We start from the raw sequence: 13,191 nt of genomic DNA, 5'->3' as shown, positions 1-13,191 counted from the left end.
CCCCCATCCTTCAAAGGAAGTCTGAAACTTTAAATTCTTGCGCCCCACGGCCCAATACAGTCTGCCAGACTAAGTTGCCTAAGCGCAACGTTCCCTATGGGGGCATGCTAGAGCAGCGGTTCTCGACCTGGGGGTCGTGACCCCTTTGGGGGTCGAACGTCCCTTTCACAGGGGTCGCCTGATTCACAACAGTAGCAAAATTACAGTTATGAGTAGCAACGATAGTAATTTTATGGTTGGGGGTCACCACAGCATGACGAACTGTATTTAAGGGTAGCGGCATTAGGAAGGTTGAGAACCACTGTTCTAGAATCTGTGAGGACTGGCGGGTTTCCTGGGGCGGCCTGGGCGGGGAGCCAGAGGTGTGAACCGGGCCAATAAGTACTCATCTTGATAGGTTTTGTGACACATTGTCCTCCTCCCATCTTGCCACCTAGGTTTTAGATCTTAACTCCCTCTGCCCATGTTCACGAACGCCTGCCTAGAACGCAGCAGCTGCGTGGCTTCCTGAGAGAAGGGGTACCTCTGAGTGGGTGGGGCCTCTCCGTGTAGTCTTATCAAAAGATTTTAAAAAGGCTTGTGTAAACAGCCGTCCCCGGGAGACAGCTTGTGCAGGAAAGTCGAAATTCCTCCGGTCGGGACAGAGCCAGACGCAGGCGTTTCTGAAAGGAAAGGCACACGTGGCAGTCAAGTCCCCAGAATTGAAGTCTCAGTGGCATTTTTATTCTTTCAATAAAAGACTAACAATCTCAATCCGCAGAAGACAGTCCAATAGGGGTCATCACAAGATCGGGCACTGACAGGTTATCAATCAGTTGAGGGGGAAATAACCCTCTTCGCCAACGTGTTAAGGTATCTAATTTTGGGGGTGGGGGAAGCGGTTTAAGACTCTGAAGGCATTATGAGAAAAAATCATACCTATCTCTCGCATACACTGTTTTAGCAGATACTACGTGGACTTCTCTCTTGGCTGAGCCGCTGATACACAGGCAGCGGCCGTCACCACACCCCAAGGCCGCCTCCCTCTCCCAAGCACTCTCACACCGTGCAGGGCAGCTCAGCCCGATGGAACATCAAATCTTTTTACCTGGCCGTGTGGTTAGTGATTGGTACCATCAGCAATCAGCTAACTACACTGCCTGGTAACCAGACTCACAAGAAAGTCAGTTCCGATCACCAACTGCAGTCTTGCGGTCGTGCTGCCCGACGTGGCGACAGGGCGCACCCTCGGCTAGGCGGTCGCTGACTTTCGCGGAGAGGTTGCTGATGAGCCCGTGGAAACAAGGAAAACAAAGCACCGCGAGTCACCTCCCCCCTCGCCCCTCCCCCTTTCAACCTTCCAGAGCAGACGCCCCAAGAAGCGCCCATGCCCTTGTATGTTGAGTGTCTTACAGGGCAGGCCATTAAATCCCGCTTGCAGTGTGCTTTCCCTCGACCAGCCCCGGCCCCGCCGACAAGAACCCGCCCCAGGTTCCCCGGTTCACAAGCACTTTGGCGACCGGTCGCCGGGTGGGGACGAGTGCCCACGCAGCACCCTCATCGCTGCGCAGCGCACCCCGGAAGCCCCTGGCTCAGCGCGAGGGCCGGCGGCGTCCTGGTCCCCGCGCCGGCGGCGAGTGATGCTGTGCCTTGTTTTGATGGCAGTGGAGTTAGTGATTGTAAGCGCCAGAGGACAATCAGCTAATTACACTGCCTACAAACCGAGCACCGGGCGCCCGCGGTCCGCAGCTCCCGGACGGTCCGCAGCGCCGACGCGGGGTCTCGGAGGGGTCGGGCCCCGGCTCGGCTCCACGTTGCTCGCAGGGTGAAGCTCCATCGCGCTTTGGGCGCGAGGCCCAGGGCGAGGGGGCTTCCCGCGCCCCGGGACACGCTCTGCCCAGCGGGCACCCCGCCGGGCTGAGCCCTGCACCCGACCCCAGGCGACCCGGGGAGCGCCAGAGCCCCCGCGCACTGCCTGCATTCCCGCAGTCTTCCCCGGCTTTGAGCCCCCACCCACCCGCAGGTTCCGTTCCCTTCTCTTTCTCAGAGACCCCACGCCCACTACCCAGGGCCTCCGCTCAGAAACCTCGTCAGCTCCCAGCCCAGACTGAGAATCCGGCCTCTCAGCCCCCGTGAGCTCCGTGGCTCCCAATGGCCGAGTGACCGTGGCCTTGGCCGGCCAACCGCCCTTGGAACCCTGCGGGTGAAGGGGGCGGGGCAGGCGCGAGACGGGGTGGAGTGGGGGAGGGGAGGGAGGTGCGGGCAGTGGGCAGAGGGCGGGCCCCAGGAGGACCTAGGAGATGGGGCACAGATTCTTGAGTAGTTTCTGCCCACGATGTAGCTGGAGGGGTGAAGAGTTTCCCCCAAAACCACCCATCTTGTTTTCCTGCCCATTCCTTTCAGAGAAATGATTTCCAAACCCCAAACCAACCCCACTACCCACAGCGCAGGCCCGATTTTTCAGATGGAGGAAAGCTTAGGTCAGGTCCTAAGACGGTCTTTTGAAGGCTCTCCCCGTGTTTGTGTTTTCCTGGGACTTGGCCTTCCTTATACTTCTAGAAGGCCATTCCATGAGGCTTCTAGTAAACCAGCAGGCCAGCTATTTAGTTAAGATCAAAGAGAGGCAGGCCCTCTGGAGATCAAGGTCACAGTTTTGAACTCTCAAGGTCAGCTTTCAGTAAAATTATTCACATATCTTCAGTGCATTCAGCACCTAAGAGATGACCATTCTGCCTTCCAGGTGTAACATGATGACTGGCTAGGTCCCATTCAAGACAGATACTTGTTGAACACATCACTAAGCGGTGGAGACTTGGCTGCTAGAAATGGAAGCGGGAGAGAGCTCAGCCATGGAAGGTTCAAGGAGGATTGGAGCAGGGCCGGATGTTGGAGCAAATTTGAATATTTAGGGTGAGAGTTGTGGAGACCAGAGAAACAAAGGTGTGACATTTTTCCATTCTTGGAATTCCATTTCTGAAGATGTAGGTGTGTGTGTGTAGTCGGTAGGCAGTTACAGAGGACTTCTGGGAGACTTCTACTGACCATTGTTTGGTTTGCCCTTCTCTGGGCTCCTGGGCTCCTTCAATGCACGAGTCTGGAGAGGAGAAGGAATGCTGTCCAATAGCACTCTTTGTGGATGGACCCCAGTGGGTAAGAGACTCCCTTGAATATAATTTCCACCCACTTAGTATAGTGCAGTCCCTGTTGACCTGAAGGCTAGTTTAACTCAGCAGCTGTGGATGGACTCCCTACACTCAGTAAATGGCCTCAGGGATGCCACTAGTAGCCCCAGGTACCCTGGATTGTTCAAGACAGATTACAAAAGTCACGCTATCAAACACTTGCTGCGCCTGAGTGAGTCGGAGCATTATCTTTTGGATGGAAGGCAGCACATTTCAGGCAGATGTACAGTTTGCTCTGTGGACCCACCGTGAGGAGGAAGAAGCCACAGCGAAGGCTCAGTAAACCGCCACACGTATAAAATGCAGAGTCTACCACCTGCCAGAGCTGATTAACCTCTGCGCTACCCCGAGAAAACTGCAGAGCCTACTTTGGCCTACTTATACTTTATACATTTATACTTAGATCAATACAGACACTTTTGAGTAGAATAGCCTCTGTTCTACAAGTATGCAGACTTCTAAAATCTCTTTTATAGGTTACAACATGGTTGTCAAGAACAATTCCACTCGTTCAAGTGGTTACTTGCTGCCCTCAAACTCCATATTTAATCCTTCTTCCCGATTGGTAGTTTATGAGGATTAGTTGCATTTTAGATGTCTTACCTGAGTTGGATTGCTGCCATCCCAGGCAGGAGTTGTGGTAGATGTCTTGACAAATTAGACTTTTAAAACTTCAAAGGCAATTAAAAAAAAAAAAGCATACGTATATAAAAGCCTTCCAGAAACATTTGCCTACTGAAATAATTATTTTAAAAAATGCAGTGTCTTTAGTATGAAATACAAGTAAAAATTTTAAATAACGACAGCAAAAAACAAAAAATGTGTGTGGCCCAGTTGTGTTCCCATTGAAAGAAATGGGGGAGGTGGAAAATGAATACTTGTTCTTATGGTTGCTGTTGATTTGGCCTGCAGTTACTAGAGAAACTCCAAGGGACTCATTCCCTTTATGGTTCATGTCTAGGCATGCCTGGAGACCAGGGAGACCACAATTTAATCTAAGTAAGAATGCTTGTGGTGTTTTAAATGCCCAAACAGAAGATTGCGTTTGTTTTAGACCGCACCAGGAAGGCACCTTTCAGGAGAACTGTTTACTGTTTTAATTTATGGGCCTTTGGTGCTTGGGAGGTTGGGAAGGGGGCCCGGGCAGGGTGGGGACAAGGATCAGCGGAAGAGATGAGGTTAGAGATTAGGAGGAAACCAAGAGGAGTCTTGGTGATTTCATATTGGTTCCAACACTCCCAGATAAAAGACTAAAGTGATGGGAGTTGGGGCTGTGCTTCAACCCATGAAAATTTACAGTCTTAACCTTTTTCTATTTTGCACCATTCTTAAAAAAAAAAAATCTCAGATATTATGAGGAGAAAAAGCCAAGAATCAGATTAATTAGAAATTATTAGATTTTAGCAGCCTCTTCTTAAACTTGTTTTAAAAATGAATATTTCCTCTTAGGAAATATAAAATTGTGTGTGTTTTTTTAATCTGTATCCATAAATGTCAGACGACCTTATTAACATTCATGATGCTATTCTTAGGAACTACTTTATATCTTGCCTTTAAAGAACTAAAAATCAATGAGACTCTAATTATGAGAAGAGATTTTCTTTCTAACTAAAGTGAATTGCTAGCAATTTTCATAATATCATGCTTCTGGTTCCATTTTGTTGTACTCTCATTATTAGTAAAAGTATACCAGATTCTTAATTAGCTTCTTGATGATATTCATTGATTAATCAATGCTGTTGCTTTCAATAAAAAATGTGAATTTCGGTTTTGCTAGTCAGAAACTAACAGGACAGGTTTTATAATCCAAGTTGCACCTGCTTTAGTTATGACTTCATAGCTAGGAGTCAACACAATACTTATTTAATATCTTTAGGTAATACAGTCTCTAAGGATTTATCGTGTGGTTGTGTACCTAGATAACTAATTAAGATCCAACCTTCCCTCGCCCTCCCCCAAACCAAAAATGAAACCCCACTGCCATCAAGTCTATTGCAACTCATAGTTTCTGAGGCTGTATATCTTTACGGGACCAGAATGATCTCAACTTTTTTTTTCCAGAATGATTGGTGGGTTTGAACTGGTGACCTTGTTGTTAGCAGTCCAGCGCTTACACAGAGTGCCACCACAGCTCTTTAGTAATTAAGACAGGACATTTATGAAGTCATCTACAGGAAAGGACAAGACAAAGACACATTGCCCAGATGAGGGAGATCATTAACATGAGGTCATAAAGGCATCCAAGGGTTTACCGAGAACCAGAGATTTCCATAAGGCACGTAGGGCAAACTGTCACAAAAGCACGATTAGCAGCAGATCCATACATCCCAGTTGCAGGCAGGACCATAGAAAGTGGGAATGGGACCATGAATGAGACTCACACGTTATAGACAGAAGAGCTTACAAGGTTGGTCCAGAGCCCTCCAGTCAAGGCAGTCAGGATGTGACTCATGACCATGTGATTTTGGTACTCAAAAGGTCCATCAGGGGCATGTCCAGGCAAGTTCCTAAGGGTGAGGGGACTGGCTAGGTAAAGGTAGTAATTTCCGCTCTAATATACTCTGCCAGAGGGAAGGCCACTCACCCAAAACACCAAACTCACTGCCATTAAGTCAATGCTGACTCTCAGTGACCCCCTGTGGGTTTCTGAGACTGTAACTGTTTACAGGAGTAGAAAGCCCAGTCTTTCTTCCTCAGAGCTGCTGGTGGTTTTGAACTGCCGACCAAGCGGATCACAGCCCTACACGTAACTACTCCACCACCAGGCCTCCTACAAGGCCATTCAGACTGCTGGTAAAACAGAACGAATTCAGTGGGGCTGGAGGCTGAATCCAGCTGGAGACTAAAGTGGATTTTGGGTTTTTGCTGTTCCTATAACCTTCCCCCAAACCTAGGGCTCAGAATTTAAACTCTAATACAGTACCAAGATGGTTAGATCACTAGGTGCTACAGGAATTTTGAATAATAATATAAGCATAATTATTGCTAGCATTTAGGGAAAATGGGAAGGAGTTGTCAAAGGTTGGGATAACAAGAGAAAGCTGTATGGGAAAGATGGACTCTGAGCTGGATCTGGAAGGAAAAATGAAATGTCTGGGTGGTGCAAACAGTTAAAGTACTCCCTGCTAACTGATCTGTTGGACATTTGAGTCCACTCAGACGCATCTCAGAAGAAAGGCCTGGTGATCTGCTTCCAAAAAATCCACCAGCGACAAACCTTATCCATCAGCCCAGCTCTATTTGGACACACACGGGGCTGCCGATAGGCAGCATTGACTCAGTGGCAACTGGTTCTCAACAGGATACAGGGAAAGGAAGACAATGGAGAGTGGATGTTCTAGGTAGCAGAACTGCTCGCAAGGAAACACACAAAGTCTTGGAGACTATGATCCGCACAGCAAACTGGGAAAGCCATTAGCCTGTCCTCACTGTGGGACTATGACTAGAGAGGCAGCTACGTAGGAGGTAAGTCATGGGAAGCTTCAAATGTTAGGCCACGGAGTTTTGGTTTTATTCTTTTGACAGAGGGCCCCATGATCTATCCATTGAGCTGCTTTATGGAGAATAATAAAGGGGCATAAATTATAAGAGAGACAGAGGAGACTGAGAAGCCACTCAGGGGATTATTTTAACAGTCTGGGTATGAAGTGATGTAGAACATGCAGGATGAGTGAGAGATTGTCTGATGGCAGCTTGACAGGACTTGGCACCTGGTTAAAGTGACGAGAGAGAAGATTAGCTTCCAGATTTCCGTGACAAGTAAAGCTGTGGGGAGACGAATCCTGCCAGAGGACAATGACGAAGCGTGTAAGGTTAGGCAGATGGAGTTTTAGGAATACGAGGAAACTGTGGCAGTTAGTTAAGCTGGAAGGAGCTGGAATTCTGAGACCAGGCCAGAACTGAAAAGAGAGATTGAGTAGTTTTCTGAAGCTGTGGTAGGTGGAGTCCCAAGGCTCAATGAAACCTCTAAAGCAGGAGCTTTGTCTGGTTCTTCCTTGGGGCCCGGTGTGGTTCACCCAGCACAGAGCATCCATGCGTTATCCGGGGCTGGAGGATGAGGCCCAGGGCCAGCCAAACCTTCAAGCATCTCTTTCTTATTTACAGGCACGAGGAAGTACATCTTGGAAGGAGCCCAGAGGAGAAACAGAGGACGAGCTGCCATCGAATGCAAGCTGATTTTAAAAGGGTCATGTGTAAGAGGGGGCTTCAAAAAGTTTGTGGTAACAGAATTAAAAGGTAACGGCATATTTCCATGGTGTTTTGAAGCCTCCCTGCTCCCCCTATCCCCAACGCCCCCACACATAGGAATTCAAGGACAACTGATGCACTGCCCCCTCCCATCCTAAGGCTTGTCCAGTAGACTTTCACACAGAGCAGCACATGATCAAGCTGGCGCTACTGAGTGATTGGCTCTCCCCCAATGAAAATGGTTCTTCAGCGTTGGTGATTTACGGGAGAGAGAAAGGAAATCAAAGAGCAGGGGCAAGTGTAGACTAACGAGGGGGCTTGCTTAGTAGATTAGACTGTGGAATAGAAAGTTAATGATCTGAAATGTAAAGCTCCCCTAAGTTACAATGAAAAACAAAACAAGTCACTGTAGCTTCCTATGTAGTTCGAACATAATAGAACTGAGTTTAGGTGGGCGTTCAAGAGTCAGCTCATTGTTTTATAGAACGGTGCTCAAAGAGCTTCCTTCCCATCAGAAGTGTGATGATCTCTGAGACACCTTTACTATCCCCTTCATTAGCAATGGGGTGCATTTGAGAAGGGTCGGGTGCACCTAGGGGTGCAAGATGCAATTCCAGGAAGGGAAACTAATACAACGAAGGGGGGCTGATTATAAGACTGGCTGAGATATCACAGATTCAGGGAATCTAATGTCCAATGTTGATACTTGAAAGTCAACTTGCCTTATTTTAAAACTTAGAAGCATAAATATTTTTCACGTTGCAAGTGGCGTGACTAATATAAAGAATGCCGATGTAGAACCAGGGTGTTTTTGTTTTTTAACAGTTTTATTGGCATCTAGTTCACACATCATATAAATCAATCGATCACACCTAGAAGACTGTACAAACATCATTAGTTTTAAAACAGTTTCTTCATCGCTGTACTCATCATTATTAGCTCCCCATGTCTTCCCAACCTCCCGTGCCTTATCCCAAGGAATTATTAATCTAGTTATTATCTCTATAGATTTACCCATCCTGGATTTCATATACAGAAAAAAATAAAAAATGAAGAAAACACCCCTAACGACAATAACAAAGTAAAACCGATAAAACCCTCGATGCAGAAAGCAGAAAACATTACAACTAGTACACATTTAAATGGATCATAGGGAGATCAGATGACAAAATGCTAATTTTTAACTCAACTGTCTCTGCAAAAATCCACTTTCCAATGTATTCTGCACGTTAGCAAGAGTATTCACATCTCTGGTTCATGGTCAGAGGGGATGCACCAAGCCCTTAATCTACATGTTTTTCCCTTCATGGGGGATGGGGGTAGGGGGAAGGAACAGCTTTCAAATAGGTCAAAAGGGAGATCAAATAATAAGATTTATCTGTTTTATTTCGTTATTGTTGCTAAGGTAGGTTTTTTTCTTTTTAAATGGCTTTCTGTAGATAAGGAGCTGTTTTAACCTAAACATACTTGCATTAATCCATCTTCCAATGACTCTTGACTGCTAGCATGTCTAGTGTCATGCCTGAGCCATGGTCACAGGGGATCTAGATCCTGGGCGGAACAAACAGTTAGGTACTCAACTATGAATTATCCCGTTGGAGGTTTGATCCACCTCGAAGTGCTTCGAATGAAAAGTCTAGTGATCAACTTCCGGCAAGTCACAGCCACTGTAAGCCCCTTGGAGGCCAGTTCTACTCTGAAACACATGGAGTCGCCATGAGTTGGTATTGATTCCCTGGTTGGGTTGACTCCATGGAAACTGGTCAGCTGGTTATTTAGCTGCCCATCCCCCTCCAAAAACTAGTCTCACTGCCGAGTTGCAGGGCTGGGTAGAACTTTTGACCACCTGGCCATCTGGGTTTCTGACTTTTTACAGCCTCATCTCTCTCCGGAGAATGACCGGTGCGGTTAGCCACTTCAGCGTCCCCACTAGGCCGGCAGGGCTCTTGCTTTCATGGCCCTAGAAATCTCACTGTACCTCAATCGGAACTGGTCATTGTCATGCTGGCCTTTCCACTGAGCTCTTTGATCCTTCCAACGACAGCATTCTCCTTCTGGTCCTAATGCTTGAAGCTGGGCGTGACATTTTCATGTCTCGTTTCTCAGATCCTGCTCTGGTCACCTGCGTGTATAGTCGATGTGCATCTCAGATTACACGCCTCTGGACAGGAAAGCATAATGCTGTTTTTCTTTTCATCCCCATAGTCTTTCTCACGGGCAGTACAGTCACTGAATGTTAGCTGAACCAGAAGGTGTCCTTGTCCTTGAAGCGCAGGGGGTGATTTGAGGAAAAGTGTTTAAGTAAACCAGTAGCCAAAGGAAGTCTTGCATGATGTTTCGTTTCTGTTTGATTGTTGCTTCCTGAAATCTAAGTCTATTGTCATTCTACCTTTCTGTTCATGATTTTTAAGGCTTGCCCGGGCCTGTTGCAGAAAATAATGCTAGGAGAGACTGAAATGCTCATGTGCTTCACCAAGTCCAAGGGCAATCGAACAGGATGTCAACTGGGAGGAAGAAGAAATAAAAGAATTGTTAAATACCTAAAACCAAATGAATGAAACAACTACCATCTAGTTCCTTCTGACTCATATCGGGTTTCTAAGGCTATACATTTTTATAAAAGCAAGACAGCTTAACTTCCTCCTACAGAGTGGCTAGTGGGTTTGAACTGCTGATCTTGTGGTTCGTCGTCCAACACCTAAAACACAGTGCCACCAAAGTCCCTAACTAAACACCTCAAAAACAAAACAAAATCCTCAAAATAAAGCAAAGCTAAACTCACTGCCATTGAGTCATTTCTGACTTATAGTAACCCTATAGGGCAGAGTAGAATGGGCACTTTTGGGTTACTAAAGCAGTAAATTTTTACTGGAGTAGAGCGCCTCATCATTTTCCCATGGGTGTCTGGTGGTTTTGAACTCCTGATCCTGAGGTTAGGTGTCAAAAATGTAACCCACTATGCCACCAGGGCAACTTATTAAACACCTAAACCAACAAAATCCCCAAATTCACTGCCATCAGGTCCATACCGACTTATATGGACTGTACAGGACAAGGTAGAATGGTGGCTGTTTAGTAGAGTAGAAAGCCTTATATTTCTCCTTGCTATGACTGGTGGATTTGAACTGCTGACCTTGCAATTAGCAGTCCAACACATAACCCATTAGAAATATAAACATTAATACATTGCAAGGAAAAACATTGTGGGTACAATAATATGTATGCTGCTTTGAGTTCAGAAGCCAATTTTCCCTCAGCAATATAGAGACCATTGTCTTGATTTTTAATTTTGTTACTTGCCCTATACATTAAATATATATATATGCAAAAGTTACTCCAGCAAATGGCTAGAAAAGATGATACTAAATGGTGCCAGTTAGTCCTAATTACTTTTGTGAAGCTTTAGAGCATTATTAAGAAATAAAATAAAGAAATTAAAAATCTTCTAGACATTTGTGAGGTGTTTGTTGGAATGATCCTTCATCTTTGCTGAGCGTTGCAATCCCTTGGGAATGTTAGAAACCCTCCTGTCATTGAGCTCCATGCCAATCAAATCAGAATGTCTGGGTGGTAGGAGTCAAGTGCCAGTATTTAAAAAATATTTCCAAGTCATTTCCAAAGACAAGTAGTTTGCGAATTCTTGGCATAGGGCAGGAGGACCAAGGACTAAATTATAGCTAGCCGAAATAAAAAAGATGCTGTGGAAATGAAGCTCAATAAGGTTCTATTCTCATGTTTATACAGTTCATCTTTGAATAATACCAAGTTTTGTTCTTCTCATTGCTATTCAGTTAATTCTGGCTGTTAGTGATCTATTTACAGAGTGGAACTGTCCCTGTGGGTTTCTGAGTTGGTACATCTTTACAGGAGCAGAAAGCCTCATCTTTGTTCCATGCACTGAGCTCACGTATACTAGGAGTATAAAGGTCAAACGCTGATCATCTTGTACTGCATTTTCAGCGTGTGAGAGGGGCCCGTGCTGTTCAAACTGATGTTGTTCCAGGATCAATAATATACAATCTGGGCATTTCACCAGTTAAACCCATTGCTCTATCGTTGCTTCTGAAGCATGGCAGCAGGATTTTCCTGGCTGCTATCTTTATGGAAGCAAATGGCCAGCCTTTTCTTCAGTGACTTCACTGGGTGGATTTGAATGGCCAACTTTCAGGTTAGCAACCAACCACAGAGGGTTTGCACCACCCAGGGACCTTCTCTGGGCATCTAGTGGACATGTAAACGCATACTCAATTGTCTTGAACTCAATGAAATCATATTACTTGCAGACATGAGGTGTTCACCAAGATCTGTCCATTTTCAAGTTCTTATACTTACCGTTTCTACTACCTCTCCAAGGTCAAAGACAATACAACAGCGAGTGCATCCTCTGATATCGACATTCCCCTGATAACTAGTTCCTCACTGTGAAATTGTACCTATTGTGCTATCGCAGATTGCCAAGAGTTATCTGCATCCATATTCTGTTGTTCTTAGCAAGAAAGTTTTTTGTGCCAGCCAGCTAATGAGAAATCCAGTTCCCCAATCTCATTGTAAGTCTGCTTTGTTAGAATACTTCGAGTATCCAATTTCATAAATTGGGTTTCTTGGAAACAGGCTATAAGATGGGGAGGTGGAAGCAAAAGATGTACCAGGGAGTGCTTTTGAGAAGGACTCAGTAAGGAAGGGAGGGCTGCCCTGAAGGAGGGGGCAGGATGAGATACAACTGAAATATCGACCTGTTTTATGGGGAGCGGTGGAAATAAGATGGACCTTCAGGGTGGTTACAAGTTGGGGCAAGAGGGCAGACTTTTAAAAAATCTCTTTATTGGCATATAGCTCACATATTATATAATTCACTAGTTCAATCACATCGATCATAATGTGCAGTCATCACCACAATCGGTTTTAGAACATTTTCATTGTCTTTGTACTCATCGTTGTTAGCCCCCCACCCATTTTCCCCAACTGCCCCTGTTACACCCCCAGATTTACCTATCCTGGATTTCATATACAGAAAAGCAGTAAAAACAAAACCCAAACCAAAAAGACCCTCAACAACAATGGCAAAATGAAGCAGAAAATCTTCAATTAAAAAGAAAGCAGATGCTATTTAAAACTAGAACACATTTAAGATGGGTCAAATGATAAGGTCTTACATTTTCACCTAACTGCATCTGAAATAACCCACCTTTGAATGCATCCTGCATGATAGCAAGTCTGTTCACATCCCTGGTCTGTGGTCAGGGGATTCACCAGAGGCTAAATCCACCTGTATCCCCTTCCACTTTTTATAAAAACTGAAATAATTTAAAAATAGGTCAAAAGGGAGATCAAATAATAAGATATTACATTTTAACCTAACTATGTCTGCCATAATCAACTTTATAATGCTCTCTGTCTGAAACCTAAGCTATTCATATCTTTTGACGATGATCAGAGGGCATTCATTGGATCCATGTGTGGACCTGCAAATGGATTTTGGGATTCCACTGTCATCCATAGCCTTCTGCAAACCAGATGTTCACAATTCAAGCTCTGATACCATTCCCTCCTTTAGTTTTGGATTTTATTATTTACAATCCTTGGGTTGTACAGGCTGTTGTGCTTCTTCCATGTGAACTTAGCTGACACCTCACTTAGATAGCTGTTAGTTTTAAGACAAACCTTTAAGGAGAGGGTGGAGGGTGGGGGAAAATTTTTATTCTCATTATAGCAATACAGGCTACCCCTTGAATGGAGTGGTATAACTATAGTGAAACCATTTGTGAGGTCTGAGGTAGTTACATAGTCTGGTGCCAACTTGAGACTATTAAGAGTGAAGGGGTGGAGTTTAGCCTGTCAATCA

At 45.4% G+C, this 13,191-nt stretch overlaps 1 long non-coding RNA gene across 1 annotated transcript in view; it reads right to left on the bottom strand.

Annotated features, from left to right (window-relative positions):
• LOC123522541 overlaps positions 1–954 on the bottom strand; it is a 1,216-nt gene extending 262 nt beyond the window's left edge. The window contains exons 1-2 of the long non-coding RNA XR_006680796.1: positions 919–954; positions 524–662 (exon numbers count right to left, since the gene is read on the bottom strand). This is a non-coding gene — a long non-coding RNA (uncharacterized LOC123522541). The remainder of the gene's footprint in view (positions 1–523; positions 663–918) is intronic.
• Positions 955–13,191: the final 12,237 nt, after the last annotated feature.

The sequence above is a fragment of the Echinops telfairi genome, unplaced genomic scaffold (genome assembly GCF_000313985.2).
Source record: "Echinops telfairi isolate 266 unplaced genomic scaffold, ASM31398v2 ScPeMD7_7421;HRSCAF=8459, whole genome shotgun sequence".
In the NCBI taxonomy this organism is placed as follows: Eukaryota; Metazoa; Chordata; class Mammalia; order Afrosoricida; family Tenrecidae; genus Echinops; species Echinops telfairi.
The sequence above is the reverse complement of the archived record's forward strand: the minus strand, read 5'-3'. Positions and strand labels throughout refer to the sequence as shown.